Source organism: Mastigoproctus giganteus, chromosome 12 (assembly GCF_048544385.1).
Source record: "Mastigoproctus giganteus isolate SK-2022 chromosome 12, ASM4854438v1, whole genome shotgun sequence".
NCBI classification, from domain to species: Eukaryota; Metazoa; Arthropoda; class Arachnida; order Uropygi; family Thelyphonidae; genus Mastigoproctus; species Mastigoproctus giganteus.
The window spans coordinates 106,946,212-106,963,445 of NC_143586.1; the positions used below are offsets into that span (position 1 = coordinate 106,946,212).

A 17,234-nucleotide genomic window follows, 5' to 3' on the forward strand; every position below is an offset into this window, starting at 1 on the left:
GGTAGGAAATATATAATTTGCTTTAATCTGTAGCGCTCTGCAGTTATTTTTTATGCGATTTTCTGGGGAATGATATTTTTAAACAAAAAAAAAGATTGTTCTTCAGAAGCATTATTAATGAGAATAGTAAGGTACTGAAAAGAATTTCTACATAGGGAAATGCAGAAATAATACATTGTTTATTATAAAATTTAACATTTTATACAGTGAATTCAAATAATTTCTTCCTGATATTGTTTTAAAGATTTGTATTTTTATTAAATCCTCAATATCAGCTCCCAGTTCATTCATATTGGAGAGTTCTTCTGATTCTACTTCTAAAAAGGAAATCTTAAATATTTTATTCGGCAAAGAATATATTGTTTTTTTGTTAGAGTTTCTTGTATTAATGTATTACATATTATCTATATATCATATTACACTATAGTGTAATATGTGATACAAATTTATGTAAAAAATATTATAAAAACATATAAGATATAAATATATTTATATAAAAAATTTTTGCCACTGCATTCCAATCAAAGCAATCGCTATACCTAAACAAAATCTGATATCCTAGGTTACTGCAGTATACTTGCTTAGACTAAGAAGTTGTGTGAACCTGCCCTTGGGCATCTCATCTTCTCTCACAACCAGTGCCTCCATCTTACTGAACAATCATTGGTGCTTGGGTTCTAGCCTCTGTCCAATATCATACTTACACTGGATTTCTACACTTCCAAACATGACTTCTTCACTCAATTGGCTATGCCAAGAAAGTTTCTGACACAGGGGTGTCTTTGTCTTCCCTTTGGGTGGAATCATTTGCTGATGCTGTAGAATTGTTTGCATGGACTGGGATGGTGACTCTTTGTTGGAATTAGGGGGGGCCTCTTTTTCTCAAGGATTCCCTATATGACTTTGTTTACAAATGCAAAAGTGAATAAATCCTTTATGAGGAACACTGGACTGGCTGTAGCCCTAGGTTAACCTATATGCTGCCTGAAAAAAATTTACACAGTGTGAGATTGAGCCAATACACTGCCACAAAGAGTGCATGTTACACTGTTAACTAATGCACTGATAAATTTGCTACAATAAACAAAAACAATTACAATGAAGTTGTAATCTCTTCAGGACTTAGCCATTCCAAGGATAAAAGGAAATTCAGTAAGGCTAGCCATGTCTAGCAGTCAGCACGCATGGCCATAAGTGAGAATGTTGTGAGTTTGAGCCAGTACACTGACATGAAAATTGCACAGCTGGACCATAGTATACAGTAATAACGTAAACAGCTCACTGTTAATTGTTGCACTGGTAAATTGACTGCAATAAGAGTTACAATAAACTAAATTCTTCTGTCCTTGCTATACACACACAAACTAATAAATTAAACAGAGCTTCAGGCAGAGGTGAAGGTCATTCGCACACTACTACTGGAAAATGCAGCAGCCAGGAAAGCAAAGTGTCAAAGATTTCAAGCCTTGCTGTGAGTCATCATGGAAGCGAATACATGGGCTGTTTAAGGGTAACTAAGGAAGTAAGAACACGTCACATATACATTAATTCCAGAAGCATTGTTAATAAACTTGATGAATTTGAAGTACTGATTAAGTCATCAAATGCAGACACTGTAGGGATAGCAGAGACATGGTATTGTATTCAGATATAACCCCAGGGGTTCACATCTGGTGAGCATGGGCTTGGCATACCCAGGGTCCCAAGCTAGATATCATCATTATTCTTTTTTTTTGTGATTCCCTCCTACCTCTCTTTTTTGGTGATTTCCTCCTACTTCTACCTCTTGGTGCAGCATAAGCCTCAGGCTTCCTTGCACCATATGGCTAATAATAATAATAATAAGTGATGCTAAATATACATATTTGGAGTACACTGTATACAGGAAGGACAGGATGTGTGGAGGGCTTATGCTCTTAGCTAAGAAACATATTAAACCTAAGGCAGTACATTCAGTTGACTTGGGTGACCAGTTGAGTCAGTTTGGTGTGATATAAGAACTGGGAAAACAAAACTGAGAGTAGGGGATGTGTTATAGGCCTAATGACTGTGGTGAGTATACCAAACAGCTACAGAGAAATGGAGTGAGCCACTAAATCAAAATGTCTCATAATGGGGTTATTAACTTTCCAGGTGTTGACTGGAATTTATGGGTTGGTCATACACACTAGCAAGGCTTTTATAGATTTTTCAGATGACTGTTTTCTATAGTAGCATGTTAGATCTGGTTATCAGCAGTGATTCTACATGCATTAAGTGACTGTAAGGTAAAAGAAACCACTGGGTGGCAGTGATCACAGTGTAATAATTGGAATTAAATTCTATGCAGTGGGACCAACAGCAAAATCTAAATGGGAAGCATTCAGGGAAGTAAGCTTAGAAGCTACTAGGCTTAATAAAACAGGCCTACGTGCTCTGGATTCATAATGCGAAAATTTATTTTTATTTTGTTACACAGAGCATTAATAAAACTACAATAAATAAATTAGCTTTCGGCTGGGTGGCAGCCTTCATCGGATTAAAATACTTGAATGGCAGTTGGAATAGAGATGCACTGCCAGGATGTTGCGTGAGGCACGTGGTTAATTGTTTGTTGATGTTTGTGGCTGTGACGTATGGTGGTGACGTGGCCAGCGTTTGTCTATGGATAGAATTACTGACTCCGTGATGGGGTTAACTTGACAACCACTGTTCCTGTTCAAAGCGGTGTCCGAGCATTTTATATTTAGCGATTCCAACCAGGTACGCCTCAGGTAATGGTGGGACCCACACCGCGATGTCGTGGTTGTGGACAGGTCGTGGTCAACAAACAATTAACCACGTGCCTCACGCAACATCCTGGCAGTGCATCTCTATTCCAACTGCCATTCAAGTATTTTAATCCGATGAAGGCTGCCACCCAGCCGAAAGCTAATTTATTTATTGTAGTTTTATTAATGCTCTGTGTAACAAAATAAAAATAAATTTTCGCATTAAGCTACTAGGCTTTTAATACCAATGAAGAAATAGTGTTCAAGGCTTAGACTTAGACATAAATGGATGTCAGATGAACTATTGAGACAAGTGGCAAAGTGCATGGGATGCATATAAATTATCAGGTGATTTGGAAGATATAAATCGGGCTATAATCAAGTCACAAAGGATATTAGGCAAGCAGCAAAACTTCTATGCTTATATTAACAGTAGAGGGAAGGGATTGAATCAAATTGGTTCACTTGATGTCAATGGGTTAACTGTTGGTGATTCTGCTCAGGTTGCTGACAAATTGAATAAGTATTTTTAATCTACATTCACACATGACGAATTCTTTAGGGGAGGGAATGCCGGAAGTTTATCAAGCTCCAATGGGGAGCTAAATGACTTAGTGATAACCAAAAAAAAAAAGTGCAACAGAGATTGTTGAAATTAAACATAAAAGAGGTATCTGAAAAGAGGTATCTGGGGTGCATGGGATCTAGCATTAGCATTAGATGAGGCATATGATGCAAAAAAGCAAACTTATACAGCATCAGCCAGAAAAAAAAAAAAAAAAAAAAAAAAACCCTTCCCATTTCATCCATCCGGTCACTCTAAATGTTTGACTAGTTCAGCCTTAAATTTATTTAAGCTATCAACTTCCACAACAACAGATTGAAATCTGTTCCAGCAATCAAATACCTGCTGGCTAAAGGCAAATTCTGCACATATATTCTACAACTGTCTTATCCTCAGTTTCAATCTATTCCCCCTCAGGTTCTTAATCTGAGCATGCAGAAGTATCCTGTCAGCATTATGCCTGCTCAAACCATTCGAGGCCTTAAACACCTCAAATCAGATCACCTCACAGGTGCCTGGTCTCCAGATGCTGCAACTTTCAGAATTTAAGCCTTTCTTAGTAAGTGCACTCCTTTATTCCTCTAAACAAACTTGCTGCCCTTCTCTGTACTCATTCTAGCAACTCTACATCCATCCTAAAATGAGGCCTCCAGACCAGTATGCAGTACTCAAGGTATGGCCTGACCACTGCCTTATACAAAGTGATAATCACCTCCTTGTCTCTGCTAGCAAAATTCCTAAATATCATTGACAAAACTCCATGACCTGCTCTGGCAGCCCATCTGCACTGCTCAGAGAACTTCATATCTGACTACACAATTATCCCCAGGTCTTTTTCATTCTCCACTTCCCTGAGTGTAATACCACACAGTTGGTACATTTCTCTTGGGTTACTCCTACCCATATCTAGTATTTTGCATTTGTCAATGTTAAACTTCAGTTGCCACTTCTTAGAACATCTGCTAACTTTTCTAGATCCTGTTGCAGTAGTATGTCTTTAGTGTCATTAACAACCCTGTAATTAGTGTAATTAGTCCACATAAGTGGACTAATTACATAAGTGGAGTAAATGGATGGCCAGTGCTCAAAACAGAAGGAACTGGAAAGTTGCTGGAGAGGCCTTCATCCTGCAGTGGATTGAAAATGGCTGATGATGATGATGAGTCCACATACAGAAGTGTCCATTTATTATCACTCTCTGCCATCTCCCACTCAACCATCCCTTCATCCATTGCAGCAACTTTCTCTTAATGTCATAACACTCCAATTTGTACAGCAGTCTTCCATGTGCAACAATATCAAAAGCTTTCCTGAAATCCAAGTACTGTACATGATATCAAAATTATTTTTTGCATCCAGTTCCTTTGTGATCAACATTGTAGTATCATATCAAATTGGTCAGACAAGACTTCTCCTTAACAAACCCATGCTGTGTCTGAACTATTACTGCAGTCTTCTCTAGGTGATTCTATGTCACCTCTTTAATCAGTGACTCCACTATTTTACTCGGAACAGAAGTTAAACTAACAAGTCTATAATTATGTGTGTCACCCCTTTGCACATCTCCAGTCAATGAGGATCTCCCCTAACTGTAAGGATGCTCCCATAATTATGGTCAAGGGTTTGCTTACTTCCTTTGCTGCCTTCTTCAGTATAATTGGATAGATTCCATCTGCCCCAGGTGTCTTTTTTATGTTTAACTTCAACAATTTCTCCTCCACTTTGCTCTCAGTTATTACAAAATAATCACTTAGCTCCCTTTTAGAGTTTGATAAACTTCTGGTATTCCCCTCCTTGAATAACTCCTCATGTGCGAATGTAGATGCAAAATGCTCACTCAGTTTATCAGCTACTTGAGCAGGATCATCAATAGTCAAACCATATATGTTAAGTGGACTAATCTGGTTCATCCCCTTCTAGAGTTTACATAAGTAAAGAACTCTTTGCTGTTTTTCTTTGTATCCTTTGCCAAACATTTCTCGTAATCTGCCATTGCTTACCTATCCTACTTTGTTACTTGATTACAGACTATCTTACATCTACCATAGGCATCTGTATCTCCTGATAATTTTTATGCATCCCATGCATTTTTCTTCTCTGCCACAAGTCTCATTAGTTCACCTGACATCCATTTAGGCCTAAAAGTTGAACAATATTTCTTAGTTGGTATGAAGAGCCTAGTAGCTTACAATATTAATTCCATGAATGCTTCCCATTTAGAATTTGCTCTTGGTAACATCATCAGTTGGTCCCACTGTATAGAATTTAAAAAAAACTGTCTGAGACCACCGTAGTCACCTTTACGAAAGGAAACCCTTCCCTTTACCTCCGATGGTAGTTACATTTTTGAATAAATTCCACATTAGTACACTGTGATCACTGCCAATCAGTGCTGTACCCAGACTTCTGTCGGCCCGGGCAAAATATTCATCTCGGGGCCTCCCCCAAAAATTAAAAGCTAAATTTGTAAAATTGAAAAATAATCATAATTATTTATTTAATACTTAACAACTAGTAAATTATTTATATAAATTTGTGTATAGCTTGTGATATTTTTATATCTTTTAGTACATCAACTTGTTCTAATGACATAATAGCCAATCCATTAATTCTTTCTTGGCCAGTTGCTGCCTGTGAATATGTTTTAATCGTTTTGAGCCTTGAAAACCTGCCCTCTCCAAATGCAAGCATAATTGGCAATGTTAATAATGTCCAAAAAAAAATGATGTTGGGGTTTAATTCAACTAAGTTTTTTTTGAATAAATGTCAATAATCTTTTTCCTTTTAAAACATGTTGCAAAGATTGGATTTCTTGACGTTAAATCGTTGCCACTGATGTCCCTGCTTCCATCTTCATTAGTGAGAATTGCTTCAAGGTGTTGCAGTTTCAAATAAATTCATGAAGTTTTCTGATTTTACAATAGAATGAAAAGCCGAGGATTCATTTCAATTCTGCAACTTATCCTTTGGCCTGTTCTTTGATTTAATTTAATGCAAATATAATATCAGTTAAGGGATATCGTAGTGCTTCAATAGCTTTTATCTTTCTTTCCCATGTTGTTTCTGGTAGAGATTTCAGTAATTTTTACGTGCTTTTTTAAAATCTTGGAGAAGAAGCAGAAATTGAGTATAATATTTGAATCGTAGAATCTTTTATTATCTCTGGTCAGTCACTTGGATAATTTAAATTGTAAATTATATCTTCATTTTTGATCTTCGACTTTGCAACCACTGATTCAATTATTATTATTATTATTATTATTAGCCATATGGTGCAAGGAAGCCTGAGGCTTATGTTGCACCAGAGAAAAAAAATAAAATTCCTGAGTTACCCTGAGAGAGAGAGAGAGAAGTAGAAAGGAATCAACAAGAAAGAGAAGAATGATAATATCCAGCTCAGGGTGTGCTGGATGTGCAAAAAACTGAAGTTAACTTCTGTGGCACATTCTTGTGCTTCCAGAACAGATACCCTATTTTTGTTCGTCATTACATCACTAGATTGTTTTCCTTTCCATCATGGCTTGTTGTAAGCACAGGTACACCACTGTTATTCACTTGTGATAAAAATTTATTGATAGAAAGAAAGTTTTTTAGCATTTTCTTTGTGAGCTTTCTTTAATTTTCTTTTTTTTACACTGGACAGTTCTTTTTTGTTTGTTCATTATTATTTACTATAGCCTACACCCTCATGAGTAGCACAGTTGGTAGGAGCACCATCCTCCCCACACTGGGCAGAAAAGAGCTGGGTTTGAGCTCAGTCGATGATGAGAAGAATTCTTATGAGCATTTTTTCACAATGTCACTGAATTAGTCAGTCTCAGGCAAGGGTAGCATGGCTTTTTCTCATGAAAAGTTGGGTTTTTCATCCAGCAAACCGATCACAGAACACACAATAAATAGACAATATACACGGAACAATATGGCCTTAGTCGCCGATGCTCCTAAAACCCTACTACAAACAAACAAACTATAAGCCCACAATCTATTATTCCTTATTTTCTGATAAAAACAAAAAATTTTGAAATTAAATAATAATATAAACTTTATTTAATATAACTGTAATCTGTGACTTACATTACAGGTAAACACTCAAACTGATTTGATTTGTATGAGAAAAATTTATACAGTAATCTGCTTTACTGTCTGTTTGCGACTGGAATATACTTGACGAAGTGGCTACTTAAGCACATTCTCTGGAATAGTGGTTAAAAAGTAAAGAGAGCATGCATCTGGTCAAATGAATAACACGTTTTAGTAGTTATTTATTTTTATAGCTATACTGTAATACTCAGAAATAATTAATATTTAATAAATATTAATAATGCAATTAAAACCTTACATTCTCTTGATCTGTTTTTGTTGCTGTTTCAATTTTGCTATCACTTTCTTTTGTACTAAACACTAAAGAAACAACAATTTTTTTTATATTTAGAAAAATTAAAATATCATCGGATTTTGGGCCCCCCTACATTTTTGGGCTGCGGGCGGCCACCCTGACCGCCTGTACCTAAGCACGGCACTGCTGCTGATAATCAGATTAAGAGTATCCCTCCCTCTGGTTGCCTCTCAAACATGCTGCTGTAGAAAACAATCATCCAATAAATCCACAAAAGTCTGCTAGTGTGTGAGTGACCAACTAACAAGTTCAATTTATATCTGGGAAGTTAAAATCCCCCATTATAAAACAATCTGATTTACTGGCCCACTCTATTTCTCTGTAGAATTGTTTGTTGTACTCATCATTCATTAGGCCTATAACACACTCCTACTCTCAACTTTGCTTTTCCAGTGCTTAAGTCACACCAAACTGACTCAACACTGCACTGTCCACCCATGTCAACCGGATGCACTTCCTTAGATTTTATGTGTTTCTAAATAACAGCATAACCCCTCCTCCCTTCCTATCCTGTTTATCCTTTCTGTACACATTGTACTCCCTAAATTCTAATTCTGCATTCCTTATCTCTGTGTGACACCACGTCTCCGATATCTCAACAATATCCACCTTTGATGTCTTCACCAGCACCTCAAATTCATAAAATTCATTTACTATACTCCTAGCATTGGTGTACATGCAAGTATACATGCACCTATTCTTACTCTTAGTTACCCTAACACAACCCATGTATAAGCTTGCTTTCTTGCATCATTTGCCACTACTACTACTACTATTAACCAGAATATAAAAGGAAATTTAATATGCTTGGCCATGGCCCATTGGTTAGTGTGCATATCCAGAAAATTGCCTGCAATAAAACAGTTACAATGAAGTTGTAAACACTTCTAGCATTTGTTGTCCAGAGTTCAAAAGGAAATTTATCAGGGTTTTGGCCAGCAGTGTTGAATCCAGGGGGGTGACTGAGGTAATCCCCCCCTAGTGAAAAATAGTAATTTTTATTTTATAAAACATGAATTCAATAAATTTATGTAAAATAAACATAAATTTCTCATCACATCACATCAACTAATGTGGTACTTGTTAGGTGGTACATGGCAAAAATAAATCACTAAAATTCAAAATACACGAAATTTTCAAAATAATTAAATGGGCAATATTTCTGGCTGCACAAATTGTAACTAAAAGCCACTATTTCAAGTGTCCACATTTTCATTTTATGGTTTTCAGGTTTCCTTTATTTTCACACGCACCATCTCTTAATAGTGCATAATAATGAGCAGCAGCCTGGAAAACAAGATGCAGGGGATTTCAGAGACTGCTGGGAGTCATTGTGGTACAAGAAAACACGTGGGTTGTGTTAAGGTAGCTAAGAATAGGAACAGGTGCATGTATACTTGCGTGTACACCAATGCTAGGAGGTTGGTAAATAAATTTGATGAATTTGAGGTATTGGTCAAAACATCAAAGTACTGTATATGAGTAATGGTAACACTAGAGTAACATACTTACTGTGTGGTACTACACTCAGGGTAGTGGAGAAAAAAAAGAACTGGGGGTAATTGGGCAGTCAGACAGGCTGCCAGAGCTACAATGAGTACAGAGAAGAGCAACAAGACTGGTGAGGGGAACAAAGGGGTGCACTTATGAAGAAAGGCTTAAGTTCTGCAAATTGCAGCATCTGGAGACTAGGCACCTGTGAGGTGTATAAGGTCTTGAATGGTATGGGCAGGCTCAATAGTGATCAGATTCTTCCTCTTACTCAGATTACAAACCTGAGGGGGTATAAAGGGAAGTGGAGGCCAGAAGATTATCAAATTCTAACAGGGAGCTAACTAATTTTGTAATAACTGAGAGCAAAGTGGAGAAGAAATCGCTGAATTTAAACATAGGAAAGACACCTGGGGTGGATGGGATCTATCCAGTAATATTATATCCTTGGATTCAGGGGAGGTCCCCCCAAGGACTGGAAATGTGCAAATGTATCTCCAATTCACAAAGGGGGAATCAAAGGTGGTATGAATAATTACACACCTGTGCATTTTACTGCTCTTCTGAGGAAAATAATGAAGTGACTGGTTAAAGAAGCACTGCAGGATCATCTAGACAAAACTGCAGTTCTAGTTCAGACACAGTATGGGTTTGTTAAGGGGAAATCTTGTCTGACGAATTTGATTGGATACTACAATGTGGTCACAAAGGAACTGAATGCAAAAAATAATTTTGACATCATATACTTGGATTTCAGGAATGCTTTTGATACTGTTGCACATGGAAGATTTCCGTACAATTTGGAGCAGTATGGTATTAAGGGAAGTTGCTGCAATGCATAAAGGGATGGTTGAGTGGGAGAAGACAGAGAATGTTAATCAAAGAACATTGCTCTTTGTAGATTAATATTATTAGTGGAATCCTCCAGGGTTTGGTGTTATGCCCATTTTTTTTTTTCTATATTTATCCACAATATTGATGAAGGTATATCAGACTTAATGTCCAAGTTTGCAGATGATGCTAAATTTCGCAGGCTGTAAATGACAGTAATGACAGTACATTACTGCAACAGGTTATATAAAAGTTGGGCAGATGGGTGCAAGTGAAGTTTAATACTGGCAAATACAAAGTACTGCATACAGGTAGCAGTAATCCTAGAGTAACATACCAACTGTGTGATACTACACTCAGTGTAGTGGAGAATGATAAATATCTGGGGTAATTATACAGTCAGATATGAAGTTCTCTGAGACAGGCTGCAAGGCCAGCTCATGGGGTTTTGTCAATGATATACAGGAAGTTTGCTAGCAAGGATAAGTAGACAACTATGTCTCTGCATAAGGCAATGGTCAGGTAACACCTTGAGTACTGCATACAGATTTAGAGGCCTAATCTTAGGACGGGCTAGAGCTGCTGGAATGAGTGCAGAGAAGATTAGTGCTTTTACCCAGAAAGGCTTTAGTTCTGTAATTGCAGCATCTGGAGACTAGGTGCCTCCAAGGTGATCTGATTAAAGGCTTTGAATGGTTTGAGCAAGTGCAATGCTGATGAGATTCTTTCTCTTGCTTCAATTACACACTTGAGGGGGACGCAAATTCAAATTGAGGAAAGACAGTTGCAGAATAGATGTGCAGAAATTTGCCTTTAGCCAGCAGGTGGTTTATTGCTGGAACAAACTTCCACCATTTGTTGTTGTGGAAGTTGATAGCTCAAATAAATTCAAGGAAGAACTGGACAAATTTCTGTAGGGAATGGATAGATGAAATGGGAAGTGTTTTTTTTTTTTTTTTTGGTTGATGCTGTATAAGCTTGCTTTCTTGCATAATATGCCACTACTAATTAGATTACTTTACATTGGTAGCCTGCTCGTTTCCTGGGATTCCAACAAAATATTATGAGCTGTCCATGAAGTTCTAATAACTGGGTCCAAATTTTCTGTAGCAGAGGATGACTAGGGGAAGATTTACACTATAGAGCATTATGTAAATTCTAGAAGGAAGGGGAATCAGATTGGTCCACTTGATATCGACGGTTCAACTGTTGATGATCCTGCTCAGGTAGCTAACAAACTAAATGAATATTTTGCATTGATATTCACACATGAGGAGTTATTCAGCGAGGGGAATGCCAGAGGTGTATTCAACTCTGGCAGTAAGCTAGATAATCTTGTAATAACTGAGAGTAAAGTGGAGGAGAAATTGTTGAAGATAAACACAAGAAAGGCACCTGGGGTGGATGGGATCTATCCAGTTATATTAAAGGATGCAGCAAAGGAAGTAAGCAAACCCTTAGCCATAATTATGAGAGCTTCCTTGGACTCAGGGGAGGTACCCACAGACTGGAGATGTGCAAATGTGACCCCAATTCACACAGGAGGATCAAAGGCTGACACAAGTAATTATAGAACTGTGAGTTTAACTTCTGTTCCAGGAAAATTAATGGAGGCACTGGTTAAAGAAGCACTGCAGGATCATCGAGACAAGACTTCAGTTATAGCTTGGACACAGCATGGTTTTGTTAAGGGGAAGTCTTGCCTGACCAATTTGATTGGATACTATGATGCAGTCACAAAAGAACTGGATGCAGGGAATAACTTTGATATTATATACTTGGATCTTAGAAAGGCTTTTGATACTGTCGCACATGGAAGACTGCTGCAAAAACTGGAGCAGTGTGGCATTTGAGGCAAATTGCTGCTACGGATAAAGGGGTGGTTGAGGGGGAGAAGACAGAGAGTGGTAATCAATGGAAACTGCTCATCGTGGACTAATGTTATTAGTGGAGTCCCTCAGGGTTCAGTGTTGGATCCATTACTGTTTTCTGCATTTATAAATAATATTGATGATGGTATATGAAGCTTAATGTCCAAGTTTGCAGACGATACAATGGTTGACAGGGTTGTTAAGGACACTACTGATGCTATGCTGCTGCAACAGGATCTGGAAAGGCTGAGCAGATGGGCTGAGAGGTGGCAAATAAAGTTTAACATTGACAAATGTAAAGTACTACATATGGGAAAGAGCAACCCCAGAGCAACGTATCAACTCTGTGGTACTACACTGACAGTGGTAGAGAATGAAAAGGAACTGGGGATAATTGTGCAGACAGATATGAAGTTCTCTGAGCAGTGCAGACGGGCTGCAAGAGTAGCTCATGGTGTCTTGTCAATGATATACAGGAATTTTTCCAGCAGGGATAAGGAGGTGATTATTCCCTTGTATAAGGCAATGGTCAAGCCACACCTTGAGTACTGTATACAGGTCTGGAGGCCTCATTTCAAGAAGGATGTAGAGCTGCTGTAACGAGTACAGAGAAGGGCAACAAGATTAGTGAATGGAAAAAAGGGTTACTCTTAGGAAGAAAGGCTTAAGTTTTTCAAATTACAGTGTCTGGAGACTAGGCACTGGCGAGGTGATCTGATAGAGGTGTATAAAGCCTCAAATGGTTTGAGCATGCTCAATGCTGATGGGATTTTTCCTCTTGCTCAGAATAATCATCTGAGAGGGCATAAATTCAAATTGAGGAAAGACAGATGTAGGATAGATTTGCGGAAATTTGCCTTTAGCCAGCGGGTAGTTGGTTGGTGGAACAGACTTCCATCCCTTGTTGTGGAAGTTGATAGCCTAAATAAATTTAAGGCTCAGCTGGACAGGTATTTCGAATGAACGGAGGGATGAAGTGGAAGTTTTTTTTTGGCTGATGCTGCATAAGCTTGCTTTCTTCCATCATATGCCTCTACTAATGCTAATGCTAATTAACAGCACATAACGAGTCTATATATATGAGGCTTCTTTTATATTCCCTAGGGCTAGTAGAATACCATATAACTCTAAGGTATAATACTGCATTCTGAGGGGAGCTGTTTGGAGATGATAGCATTTGGAAGTACTATAGCTAGGGATTGCAATACTGGTCAAAATCTTAATACTGGATTTCGGTATTCCAAAAACAAACGTTTTTCTCAATACATTTTGATGACAGTTAATAAAGTAAGGAAAAAACAAGTACTGTAATAACTTGAATTCAAGTTTTAAATAAACATTTATTGCAATAATAAATATTCTGAAAAAAATCATTAAAAATACAGTTATTCTAAAAACAAAAAATACAAATTGTTACTGCAAAGTTTAGTTATGTTTAAGCATCCACACTACCTGTCCAAATTAAGTGAGCTCTTAAGTAACATAAGCAATCAATAGTATGATAGTTTGAAATGGATCTAATTTTGCTATATATTTGATTAACGGCAGAAAACGCCCTTTCGGATTGTATTCTGTACTATTGTACTGAGATAACTGTAGATAACTGAGATAACGATCTCAGTCCATATTTTCTAGGCTTTGAACTTTTTTAGCAAAAATAGTTAAAAGTATTTAATTAATTTCTGACTCAAGTTCATCTTCTAAAATCTCATTGGAGTCAGGCAATTTCTTATTTTGGAAAGAATTTGCGGAACACTGATGTTCTGTTCCATGTTGGTCTTCCAAAGTTGAATTATGTCCATCATTTTCTGAAGGAGAAAGATGTTTTATTCAGCAAAGTATAATTTTCAATATAGTATCTTTACTGAGTCTTTACTGTGTATTGGGAGAGAGCAAAGAGCGGGGATAAGGAATAAAGGGTGCAGTTAAGGAACTTCACGTATATAAATGCAAAGAAGAGAAGGACAAATCAGATCGAATGCATATGTAATTGCACGAGACAGTATTAGATACCCCAACTGATGTTGCAGATGAACTCGACGGTTACTTTGCATCGATATTTATAGAAGAAAAACCCTTCACGTCAATGAGAAATTATGGCAGTGAAGTTAAAAAAATGTAATTAATGATGTTGAAATTTCACATGTTGATATAATGAGAACTTTTGCACAAGAGTAACCACAAGAGTAAGGCTCTTGTGGTTGATGGCATATACCCTATAATCTTAAAGGAGGCGGTAAGTGAGTGCATTGAACCATTAAGGCTAGTTATGAGAGCATCACTGGACTCAGGAGAGATTCCGTTGGATTGGAACATAAAGGCGGTTCTAGGAGTGTAACGGGAAATTACCGACCAGCCAGTCTAACTTCAGTAATAGGGAAATTATCATGGAGGCAATGATCAAGGGTGGAAATCAGGATCATTTAGATGGAAATGGAATTCTGTAGGATACACAGCATGGTTTTGTAAAGGGAAAATAATGTTTAACAAATCTGGTTAGCTGATAGTGAAATTATAGTAGTCTTATAATACCGTAACAAACTGACTAAAAAAATTGAATGGCAAATGCCTAAAAAACGGTACTCACCTTGTATAAATCTGCAATAAATTTATTGATAAATGGTGGCCGAATTTAGTTTGGAAGAAGCATTAAAAAGAATGGGGTAAAAATATTTTTAAACAAATTTGAAAATGAGCGCAAGGAAGTAGAAGTGCAGATCTCCAATCCTTGGTTGTCATTAAAGGTTGAAGGACGCGAATGAAAGAATGAAATAAAAGAGAAGACCGGTGGTGCCAATAGTCGTTGCGAGAGACTTTCGTTAAATGAACCGTCATCAGTTGGCAAATGGAAGAGAAGTGAGCGCGTGTTGTATTTAAAGTTGGTCTATACTCTCGTGATGCTCTTTTTGACACGTGGGAACTTTAGCTGCGAAAGGTTCCAAGCCGGTGAGAGGTTGAAGGGAAGTTTTGCGTTAATAATATTGAGATCGGAATGGTGTCGGTACCATTCGATGGTGAGGGCTTCATATTGAAGAATTCTGTAGCTCGATCTAAGTTTAATAATAGTGATGGCAGAGTCAATAAGCGGGGGTGTGGTTGTGGTTTTGGGCATGGGTTGTTAACTCAGTGCAGGATTGGCCTGTCCTGAAACTGTTGAAGTGGTAGTATGCGCGGGTATTGGAAGTTGTGGAGGAACCGAATTTGGTGGTAGTGCTGCCGATGTAACAGGTGTCGCAGTTTGGTTGGCATTTTATGAGATATATTATATTATTGAGATCATTGATGGGATACTTGTAAGTTTCTTTATAAGAATTAAATAGGGAACCTAATTTATTATAAGTAGAGAAAGTGAGGGAGATGTTGGTATTTTTGAATGTACGTCGGAATTGTGCTGCGAGTTCACTATGGTAAGGGAGAACTATGCGAGTATTTGTCTTGTTACTGTGTCTGATGGGGTTATTAATGTTGTTTTTAACGGTGGATATTGTGTGTTGAATGAGTTGAGGGGGATAGCTCCTGCCTATGAATTTATCAGTAAGATATTGAAGTTCATTGTGTAGATCGTTATGTGAAGAGCTGAATACAATGCTATCAAATTCAGCTCTTCACATAACGATCTACACAATGAACTTCAATATCTTACTGATAAATTCATAGCCAGGAGCTATCCCCCTCAACTCATTCAACACACACACAATATCCACCGTTAAAAACAACATTAATAACCCCATCAGACACAGTAACAAGACAAATACTCGCATAGTTCTCCCTTACCATAGTGAACTCGCAGCACAATTCCGACGTACATTCAAAAATACCGACATCTCCCTCACTTTCTCTACTTATAATAAACTAGGTTTCCTATTTAATTCTTATAAAGAAACTTACAAGTATCCCATCAATGATCTCAATAATATAATATATCTCATAAAATGCCAACCAAACTGCGACACCTGTTACATCGGCAGCACTACCACCAAATTCGGTTCCTCCACAACTTCCAATACCCGCGCATACTACCACTTCAACAGTTTCAGGACAGGCCAATCCTGCACTGAGTTAACAACCCATGCCCAAAACCACAACCACACCCCCCTTATTGACTCTGCCATCACTATTATTAAACTTAGATCGAGCTACAGAATTCTTCAATATGAAGCCCTCACCATCGAATGGTACTGACACCATTCCGATCTCAATATTATTAACGCAAAACTTCCCTTCAACCTCTCACCGGCTTGGAACCTTTCGCAGCTAAAGTTCCCACGTGTCAAAAAGAGCATCATGAGAGTATAGACCAACTTTAAATACAACACGCGCTCACTTCTCTTCCATTTGCCAACTGATGACGGTTCATTTAACGAAAGTCTCTCGCAACGACTATTGGCACCACTGGTCTTCTCTTTTATTTTCATTCTTTCATTCGCGTCCTTCAACCTTTAATGACAACCAAGGATTGGAGATCTGCACTTCTACTTCCTTGCGCTCATTTTAAAATTTGTTTAAAAATATTTTTACCCCATTCTTTTTAATGCTTCTTCCAAACTAAATTCAGCCACCATTTATAAATAAATTTATTGCAGATTTATACAAGGTGAGTACCGTTTTTTAGGCATTTGCCATTCAATTTTTTTTTTAGTCAAATCTGGTTAGCCATTTTGACAGGTCACTCTTGAGCTGGATTTAGAGAATAATTTCGACATTGTTTATTTAGATATCAGCAAAGCATTTGACTCAGTCCCACACGAGCGGTTACTTTATAAGTTGGAGCAGGCTGGAATCATAGGGAAAATCCTTAGATGGATAGCACAATGGCCTGAGAGCACCATGCAGGGGGTTGTGATAAATGGTTATTCCTGAGTTGGGTTAATGTAAGAAGTGGGGTTCCCAAAGGATCAGTATTGGGACCACTGCTGTTTTTGATTTTTTTTTTTATTATTATTATTTTTTAAATTATTATTTTAGGGTTGCCCGTAATTGAATACATTAACCCGTATTTTGTGTCTGTAAATAGCGTGTGTGTGTGTTCTATGGTCGATTTGCCTGTTTTGCTGGACTAAAAACTCCAGTTTCTGTGGAGAAAACCTTGCTATTTATGCCTGTGACTGACTAACTTAGCCAAAAAAGCACATTAAAGTTCCTTGCGTCATCGACGGGATTTGTTTTTGATTATCTTAAATGACATCTATGAAGGAATGGAGGGCGTGAGGTCTAAACTTGCAGATGATGTAAAGATCAGTAGAGTAGTTAATGATCGCCGCTAAGCAGAGCTTCTTCAGAGTGACCTAGATAAACTTCTGGGATGGTCAGAAAAGTGGCAGCTATGCTTT

General features: G+C 37.6%; 1 protein-coding gene across 1 annotated transcript in view; it reads right to left on the minus strand.

The window, feature by feature from the left end:
• Positions 1–473: 473 nt before the first annotated feature.
• The window catches only part of Cpsf6 (cleavage and polyadenylation specificity factor subunit 6), an 821,382-nt gene continuing 804,621 nt past the window's right edge, over positions 474–17,234 (minus strand). Inside the window, exon 19 of the transcript XR_016547729.1 lies at positions 474–984. The gene's annotated coding sequence lies outside the window, so the exon portion shown is untranslated. The remainder of the gene's footprint in view (positions 985–17,234) is intronic.